Consider the following 10,543-nt stretch of genomic DNA (forward strand, 5'->3'; position numbering starts at 1 on the left):
GTGTACCTCTGGTGCAAATTACTGACCTCTGTCATCATTTTAAGTGGGGGAACTTGCACAATCGGTGGCTGACTAAATACTTTTTTGCCCCACTGTATATGTTAAATATGAAACTCATCCATGCAACAGTTAATGGTCGAAATAATTTCTGGATTTCACAGTCACCAATGTATGTAGACCCATGACATCACAGAAGGCAAACAAGAGAATACTGTGGAACTGAAAGAGAGGCTTTTCAGATTTTTCTTATAGAGGTATCCATAGTAATTAGGTAAGTCAAATAAAACCATTGATAGTACAGTAATGAAATAAGCCATGTTATGACTGAAGCCTCAGAGTCTTGGAGAAGCTATTGTAATTGAGGAGCAGTTGTGTTATCCCAAGCTCCATTAAAATTTCATCAACCTTGCACATTTCCATGAATGGCATTATTGAAATTATGCTAAATCACATCAGCTTGCCTGCTTGGCAATGCAACGTTGCCCATTACAATGACCGAGGCAAGATTTCCAAAGTCTAGAACGGGTCTGCATTTGATTTAACAGCATGCTTCATATTCTAAACAGATGCTGAAAAGCTACTGAGTATTGGCCCTTGGCCTCTGAATATGTGGATAACAAAATAGTAATAACATTGAAACCTACTCATTTTAGAGGAACCTTGGTTTTATTTAAACAAATGCAGAACATGTTTTGAAATAAAGTATGAACTAAACCGACTTGGGAGGCAGTTAGACCTCATTTTTAAAATAGATGTATTCTCTTTATTGTATAGCTATTTTGTGGATCATACTGTTTTTCATATTGCTGGTATTCAAAAATATTCACATATTTAATCTCTGCATTTACTAAATAATGTTGGAGGAAAACATTGTCCCATATATAAGAAATTGATTTACATACAGAATAACACCATGTTATTCAAAATGCAGTGCAATTCATGCTGCACAAAACACATACAGAAAAGCCCATCGCAGCTTGACACTGTGTTGTTATTTCATGTAACTTGGTTTGTGGTGAAATATTCATCCGGTGGAGAGAGTGCCTACTCTGCTGCCTCTAATAAGTCACCTGCTAACACACTGAGTGTTACCTGTCTTAACCTAGGCCACGAGAACATTATTATGATTATAGCAGTGATTTCATGATACCTTCCTGTTAATAATACATGATAAATAGCTGGATGAATGGAACAAAGCAGTGTGTAATATTAGGTGACCCCATGTTATTAGCACTGAGAGGAACCATTAGTGGGTTGCCTTAACCTGCCTTAATGAGGTCTCCCTGCTCTGGGAGTGAATGGGACGATTGGTGCATACAATAAAGAAAGTTGAGGCTGGAAAACCCACACAGCAGTGTCTGTTGAGGGAATGCTTCATTTGAAATGTTATTTTAAGGATGAGGAATTTGGTCCATAGATAGGTTCACTTTATTGATTTTTTTATTTTTTTAAATACTGCCGAGTTTAAAAAATAATCCTTGCCAACTAAATCTTATTATTTTTTAATCTTTTGTTGAATACACTACACTTTGATCTTCCATCAGTCTATCAAACATCCATGTCAGACATACTTAATTTTAATATCTGTTCCACAAATATAAATCCATTCGTGTTTACACTGTACACTGAGCCATTCAGTCTATAATGGGATTAAATAGGAAAACCAAATACTGTGTATTATTGAAGTAGTAGTATTAATAAAAATTATGTAATAGACAGGTTCTGGTAAACTGCATAAACATAACATGGAGATAATGCAAAGTATAAAACTGTCATGCATATGAGTAAAACGTTGGGCTCTGGTTTGAGGGACAAAATAATTTGCTCCACCACCGAGCTCCAAATGTGCCACCTACAAATGTTTTCCCCTAAAAATGAGAAAATATTAACTTAATGTTATGTTCCATTTGCAGAAGCAAAGGTACATGTGGGCAAAAATTGTCTTCAGGGATACAAAGGTCAGGGTGTTAAATCTGTGTGTAAGAACATGAAAAAGCTGGAAAATCTGCATCCAGAAAGACAAATCAATGATAATAATAAATAAATGTGGGTATTTTACAAATGGCCAAAAATGTGTGGTGAAATATTAGATGTAATATTTAGGCATAAATAATTGAGTTACCTTGTTAAATTAACACTGTCCATAACAATTACAGACAGGTAGGACTGACAACACTTATTATTTTACTATCAGTTGTGGCTGCTACCTGCTACTTAAAAAATGGCTAATGTAGGTAACTGTGAACAGTTAAACAGCTAACGTTAACGTTGCCTGTGGGGTTAATGTTCATGATAACTGTTTCATAGTTCAGTGTAGTTGAAATGGAAATTTACTAACCTCTACTTAATGAAGACTGGGGTGCCAGTCTTTAATATGCTTCACCAAGTTTGTTGCATTACTGTTTGTGTGTTTAGTTGTTAGCAAGGGGGAGGGGCTGTGTGCCAGTCTGCAGTGGTGCTGGTGCAAATGACTAAAATGCAAATGAGTCTAATCTGAGTTTAGTAGGAGTAGTATCACTTAGTATATACAGTATGCTGTCTATGGTACCTACTGAAAAAATAAAAAGCTGGATTTTCAAAGTTGTGGTGAAGAAAGGAACCATAAGTTGTGGTTATAGGTTATAACATATCCAGTTATGGTGGCATCCCTACATTTTACAAATAAATTATGTTATAAACAGGTAAATTAAAAGGGGAATGGAATACACTGAAAAGCATGTCCATTTAAATTGATATCTTGTCCCCCAAGCATCCAGAATTCCTGTTTTTACACTGGCAGGAGTACCCAGTCTGGCATGTAGTGGAACAAAATATCTCTTTTGCATCACTCAGCGCTACAGCTCTATCAGCGTGTTGCCAGTTTCTAAAGTCTATTCTAGCAAAATAATTAATGTCCTTGTCAATCACACATTAAAGGCGAGCTCAGTCTCGATAGAGTAGAAGTCAATATTTAGAAACTTTTCCACGTGTGACCCAGAAATTACATGCTATGAAGTAAACAACAAAGGAAGGTAAAGAAACATTTCATGGGTGCAGTTTAAGCTCAATTGTGCTGTATGTGCTGGCTAAATGACGTAACGCTTTAAATATACAAAGCCATAAAGCTAATTACGCGAGTCAGTTAATTAAGTAGTGTAGTTGCTTGTCCTCTCTAAATGAAGGGAAGGTATGTGGGAGGACTTTTAGCACAGAAGATGGGAGGAAGGGGGCTTAAAGATGTGCTACCAACGACTTACGAAGTACTAGACCAATCAACTGGACATGACAGATGGCTGCCAGACTATACAGATAGATGTCTTGTGGATTTGTGTAATATTTGTGTATATCAATATATGAGTGGACTAAAGATATGTGAGCTGTTGTGTGACAGATTGTGAAGTTGCAACCACAGGGTTTGCTGTGCTGTACGCCCACATACTGCTGTACATTGTTAATAGAGAATAATGTTGTCATGTAGAGCCACATCTTTATCTAGTTTTCCAGTTTGCAAAATAATCAGAAGTTTATGTCATATTTATGCCTTCTTATGTCATTTCAAAAGATAACCATTACTGTGTGAAAATGGAAATTGACCGCTGTCTCACTTGACAAAATAAAAAAAATAAAAAAAAGTCCAAATAAGAAGACATGGATGTGACAAGTTTGCAAGATGACATGCTGAAGTATTATTATTGTTATTGTTTGAGGTATTATTTTCTGGCAGCGACTTGTATTTCTTCCTGTGGGTGTCAGGTGATTGACAGTAAGCGCAGCATAAAATAACATGCCTGCTGAGATGAAAATGCAAAATGCAGCCACAAACAAAGGCAACAAAACAGACGCATTGCCAAAAAACAGACCGTTAACCTAATTAAGGTATTATATTTACCAAGACAAAATGATATGGGTTTCACAATGTGCAACTACAAGATGAATAAATGAATAAAAGTGCATGTAATTCAAAAAAAGAAAGGGGTGCTCTTCAGAGACACTGCTCAGACTAATTTTATGGTTATCAATCTAAGACGTAAAAAAAAAAATCACCTTGAATGTAATACTTTTGTAATATTTGGCTTGTTTGATTACTGATGGGGCAGTTTATATTAATGACCTGTGTGTGGACAAGATGGACATGGAGACACATAGGGGGTCATCTAAATCAGAAAAAGAAGCGGCAGGAACATTACTTGTCAGTCATGTGACAGACCCTCATTACACTCACACATCACCAAACCAAGTGTTTATTACACTGGGAATCGGGGAGAAATCAATCTAAAATGACAGCTGTTCGGTCCAATCCTGCAGAGAGTGAAGTTGTACATAGTGTGTACCTTAGTGACTGGTCTACCTGAAATTACTGTGTTCAGCTATCCAGGGTGAGATGCTATCTTAAGATGTTATCTGGTTACATTATAGCTTCTGCTGGCAGCATTTTTACAAGAGCGAAAAAGAAAGATCAAAGAAAGCAAGGTTTAAAATGAGTGAGCAGAGTTGTGCAGAGTAGAAAAATTAGTAGAAAAGAGACACAAAAAAATCCCAGTCTAGTTCAATAAAGCTATCAAAGCAATAACAGGAAATAAAGCACTTCATCCCCAAAATACCATAATATCTTTTAAAAAAGAAATATTCCAGTTACCCACAGATATTCTTGAGAGAAAATGGAAAGAGTTGTTCCTTTTCTTCATTCAGAATGCTGCATTTTCAATATATACTGTTCCCAGAAGGATAAAGAAATGAACAACTGCACAAAGCAACACTTCTTAGTATGATGTGCTGTTCTGGGTCTATGGGGAACCCAGAGCATAGCACAGCTGTTAAGTACTTTTAGCAGTGCTATTGTTCAGTGAAACAAAAAAGCCCATTCAGCTTGGCTGGTTTCCAGAGCACTCCTATAGTGACCAAATGTTTATCATTGTTTTGACACTGCATAGGACAGGACAGCATGGGGTATGCTTATGGATAGCCGTGTTGAATCTGTGTACTAGTGTGCGTGTAGGGAGATTCATTATCCTATAGTAACAAATGAATGCTATGTTGTACCTAGCTTGGCTCTTTGATAACTCTTTGTAACATGCATCCTTTTTCTTTCTTCTATTTAATTGGGATAAATCAGAATCTGCAGCTCAGTGAAGAAGATCACGTAGAAAATTTAGAATATTCAAAATCTAACGTGTTTCAGTATTAAAGGGAAAAGGAAAACATGTGTTTTTATTAGTCGTTTTTCCTATAAGCGATCTTTGTTCTGCCTCTAATAATCACTGTTTTCCTCCGCCCTTGAAGATTCCAGAATTGAGTCAGTCTTTGTTGTAACAGTATAGGACAGAAATGAAAGGTGTTGCATTATCTGTTCTGACTGCAGTCCGATAGCTGCTGCTGCAGTGATTGTGCTTCCCCTTTCTCCTTACCCATTTAATCTCTTCATTCTGGCAGTGTGCACAGCCAGGACAGTTCTGCTTTATTCTAATTGCATACTTTCGATTAAAAAAGCTTGTTTTCCTTGATTACTTTGATGTTGAAATGGGAGCAGGGGAGCAATTCACATTCATTCGGCAGTATGTTTTTCCCCCCCGCTCTTTTGTGCTAACAGCAGAATTCCTATTTATATATTGGCAGTGGAACTAAATTACTGCAAACATCTCTGTGGGCCAGCCAGGCATAACAGATTGGCAGGCTCCTGTATTATATCAGTGCCCCCTACTGGCTGCTGGAGGAAATGCACTATTGTTCATTCCGAGCACGTATGGCATCAGGGGCTGGTAGAAACACAGTGGAATAGGCTCCTCATTTTTTTTTTCCTTGCTGGGCTGCTGGATATTTGCTAAATAAATCCCTCATGACTAGGGTTCATCAGCCAGTGCACTGCTATGTGCACATACCATGGATTAATCCACTTTAGCTCTACATTTTACACATTTAGCTTACACTATTTTCTAGGAAAACTTAACTTGCCTCTAGCAGGCGTCATCTAAAAAATCAGAAACATTAAGTTCCCACTGGCTTCTCAAAAAATGAACTTTATAATTGCATGGAATTTGTGTATAGTTTCCCCATGACCATGCTAAGATAATAAAAAACTGGACTAAAAAAGTCAGATAGAAAGATATGAGGTTGGATATGAATCAAAGGGGAAGGACTGACATCCTTAAAGAGATGAGTATTCAAAAGAAAGTCCCCAGAGCAATATATGCATAGAAATGGTATGAAGATAGAGGGTTAATGATTTCCTATCTATGTTAATGCTAAATGCCGCATTCTACATTGTTTACATGACTATAGCAGGGCACAGGACTCAACTGTCCATAGAACAAAAGCTTGATCAGCTATATATCATTCATACTCTTCACTGATGTTAACCCACTAGAGTAAAGGGGCAGGTTTGCAACTAAAGGCGTGGGTTGACTTCCCCACTGGGATGGAAGCTTTTCTCCCTAGAGTCCCATCACACACTGTGACAACACTGGCAAACATCAAGGGGCTTTTGCTCGTTTTATATTTATATCCTCTGTCTTTTCTTCTCACACAACAGTGAAAAAGCAAGTTGCACAAGGAGGCGCAAAATGGAACAAACACTGCCTTATTGGTCCATTAGCAGTTAGCTACAGGTCAATTAGGAGTGTTGAACCACAGGTATCTCAGCAGGTAAAAAAGATACAAAGTCAAAGCAAGGTATTTGAGAAAAAGGATCTTCCTGCGACGAATTTGTCCAAAGACAAATAGATACTGACAGAGACAAAAGTCATGAAGGAGAAAGCTCTGCACACAGCGAGCTGTAATTACTGGAGACATAAATAGGGTCAAATGCAGCCAACATAACATTGTGGCAAATGGGTTATGCCACATAATGAAATATGGATCTTATATTGACTATGAATTAGAGTGTTTTATTAGAAGCAGTGCCATTTTAAGACTTGACACTAATGAATACATTGAAATGCCATGAAAGCCTTTTAAAGAAATTGCAATATCAGTAAAAGTATAAGATAATTAAGCTTTTTTTTTCTTGTTTGAGAAAAGCTAATGCCAACCAGTGAAATGTCACAAAAAGTCCACAGTAGCCTGAGAACTGAATAATGTTTTCTAGTCGTGCCCTCCTGTCACATTCATAACACAAATATGCATCTTATGCCCTGAACAAGTGCAATTATTGCTGCATTTTTTTTCTTGTAGCAAATCAATGCTGCTCAGTTTCAGTTTTAATATAATGGTTCTGTTGATGGGCACCTTCCTTGTGCCATCATGTCAAAGCTTATGCCAGCTGCACCTTGGGATGAGGTTGTTTGTCTTCATTAGCATCAAGTGATTCGTCAGTGTTTTCATTAACAAGGTCCCCTCCTGTATTTGTCAACTGCAGTGAAAGGCCAGAGACACAACAGAATCTGGGTCACGCTTTAATCGTTTTCATGCTATCTCCACCACTCTCCGAGGTGTTTGTCTTCCATTAGCCGAGGAGAGACTTTCCCACACTGGGGGTTTCTCGAGCAGCTGGTACAGCCCTACCCTGCCAGGCTTGAGAATGGAGGAGAACGAAGCTGTGGCTTCTGTTCTAAGCATTCCTCGTTTCCCACCTGCATGATGGCTTTTCTGCTTGATGGCAGCAATGAGATCCAGATGAGGTGAGGTACAATTTACTCAGCCTGGAGATAGCCAGGTGTCTTGTACAAACACACCCTCAGAGTAAGTAATAGTTGCATAAGCGGCATTCAGTAACAACACAACAGTGTTACAGATTTTAGATTCTATTTTGTGAATAACACTGAAGCGGCGCTTCCCAATGACCAAAATTGTGATGTTGAAACTTAAAGCCTGCATTGTAAATACACTGAGAATACAGGCTCAGTGATGCTTTAAACCTGAATGTTAAGCTTTTGAAGTAAAGTAATAAATATATTTATTCAAAAATGTCTGTAGGGGAAATACTTGGCTATAATATACCTACAAAAATAACATTGCCTTATGTTAAATTTGTTATAGAAATCTTTTCCTGTATACGGACACTTATATTTGCCAAATCCATTATATACATTCAGATATCTGCTTAATTGTGCTAATTTACTATTGTGAGTCTACAAGGCACTCAGCTCAACATGAGTGCTAATGCATAATCATCACACATTGTGACCCTAATTACACTCTAAGAATAAGTTTCAGCAGGAAAAGTCTCCCTGACTATATTTATGTGTTGCCAGGTATAGAGGAAGAATTAAGGTACTGTCAGCAGTTTAATGAGCCTCTCACTTATTGTTTCCTGCGCTTTTTTGTGGAACCTCATCTCTGTTCCTAATTCTCAATAAAAATGACTGTAGATACTGGGTTCAGTGTAAATTGCAGTGATTAGCTGCTGTGATCTAAGTTCTTTCTTAATTAACCTTGTTCTTTAATTCCCTCCCCCACTAATTTCCAGGAGAGACAATGGAAACTGGACTGACGTTTTGTGGGACTGAGCCTATTCTGACAAGGTTATAGAGATGGTGTATCTCACCGTGAGCAAATTAACCAAGTTAGTCTGTAGTAAGTAATGAAAATAAAATGAAATCATTAATCTCACTGACTTTGAGTGCATTTTTGGTTATAGATTTTTAGGTAGATGTCTTCTTTTATCTATTGCCTTCACCAGCTATGTTAGCCTCTGCCACATTTTCAGTAAATTATAAAGCTGTACTTACCTGGTACTGAAATAGGTCTGTTGAAAAAATTAGTTTGTTAAATTGCCATTAATTGATTTCTGCACTCATTGTCAGCAGAGTGAAAATAATGAGAAAAAAACTCTACTTACTCTACTTGGGTATAGGTCCTCATTATTCCAAGAAGATGATATACTCTAAACTCGATGGACTAAACTCTAAACTAGCTACTTTGACTATCTAATCACTTCTATTGCTAACACAAAGCCATCTTTAAAGTTGAAAACCAGCCCAAAGAGCACTTCACAGAGAAATACTGTCTTAACTGCTGCAGGTTGAAATTGAGGCTAAGCCTGACTGCCCATCACTGTTTTTCTTACCTATTCAGCTTTGACTGCTTGACTTGGGTTGGCATGTTCTCCTTAAACCTGGAGTCTGGAGGTCTTTGCTATTAGCTTTGTGTTAACATGTTATCTTTTTAGATGCTCTACTGTCATGGCCGTGCTCTTTCATGCAATAAAAATGAAAATAATGTCTTTATCTGCGATTTTCTGCTTCCTCCACAGCTGAAGTCAGCTGATGTAGCAAGTGTGCTGGAAAATTGTTTTTTTGATTTTTGTTCTATCCTAAAGAAGAACTTGTATAACACTTTGATTAGTATATATAGTGTGAATATAGACATTTGTACAGTACTGCATTACAGAAAAAGGTAATGTAAATACAGTCAGTGAGGAACAGACTGTGAGGTCTCTAGCAAAGCCTTCAGCTTGTGCCTCTTGAGGTAGACCATTGAGGATGTTCAGGCAGATTTATGACAATTATCTTGTATGTTTTTCTACAATTTGCTAGAATTTAATTGAATCAGTTCTCTCATCTATTAGTGAAATGTTACAACACCAGTGGCATAATCAATCTACCCCCATGAAATAGTTGGAGAGGTTTTTTTCATTAAATTATTCTCAAAGAAGCCCATCATTTGTTTTTTATATCTTTAGACCTCAACTTACAGAAACCAGCTTGACCTTAAACTTATTGATAACTGCCATGTTTTAATTATTTTATGAACCAAGGAATTTGCCATCTGAAATTACTTTATCTACCTATAGCCTGTTTTGTCAGCATTATTTTAAGGAGCTATTTATATATTGAAATTTGCAACACCTGGCTGTTGCTTTCCTACGGATTATTGAGAACAAGCCCAAATCTTTTGGGGTTCCCCACCTTCTAAATCCTGTTCTCTAACTTTCCCATTTTGAAACTATAAACAAAACAGATTTTACTAACCTGGCTGAATATTGACAAGAACTTCCTTCAATTTAACCATCTTTATTTGCTTAGATTTCAAAAGGAATATAAATGGTTATTGTAATTATTTTGATCAGTATTGAGATCACAATTATTAGTCAGAATTATTCATTGAGTTTAGTGACATTTAAATATAAAGGCACTTTCACATTCGTGTTGTGCTACTCTGCTAATGTACAAATCTAAATAAAACTGGTATTCTTAAAACCTTATTCTTCTAAATTCTTAGTAAAAAAAAAGACAAAAAAAAACATAAAATTACATCAACAAGGCACTCCTCTCCTGTCACTTTTATATTGTCTTTCATGCCTGTTAATTAAAGTATATTTACAGAGAAATAAGGTGTTTAGTTAATGGAAACGAGTGCCTCACCTAGAGGCAAAATACAGTACAAAGTCTTTCACTCCATTCATTAGAGTTTCATGCATATGAATAACACTTGCACCTAAGTACTTCACAGCTGTGATATCCCTCTAAATGGGGGGCTAGCATATCTTTTATCCAGTATGTTGACCATTTCCCTGAAGCCTTCATTACCCACTGTATTTATTTATCTTTGACCAAATGGAATGTGATTGCTTTGGTGATTTCAGTGCTTTTTTGTGAGCTGGACAGATCCATTATCAAGCTGCACAGGC

The sequence above is a fragment of the Haplochromis burtoni genome, unplaced genomic scaffold (assembly GCF_018398535.1).
Source record: "Haplochromis burtoni strain Fernald_Lab_line unplaced genomic scaffold, NCSU_Asbu1 Contig_2, whole genome shotgun sequence".
Taxonomy (NCBI): domain Eukaryota; kingdom Metazoa; phylum Chordata; class Actinopteri; order Cichliformes; family Cichlidae; genus Haplochromis; species Haplochromis burtoni.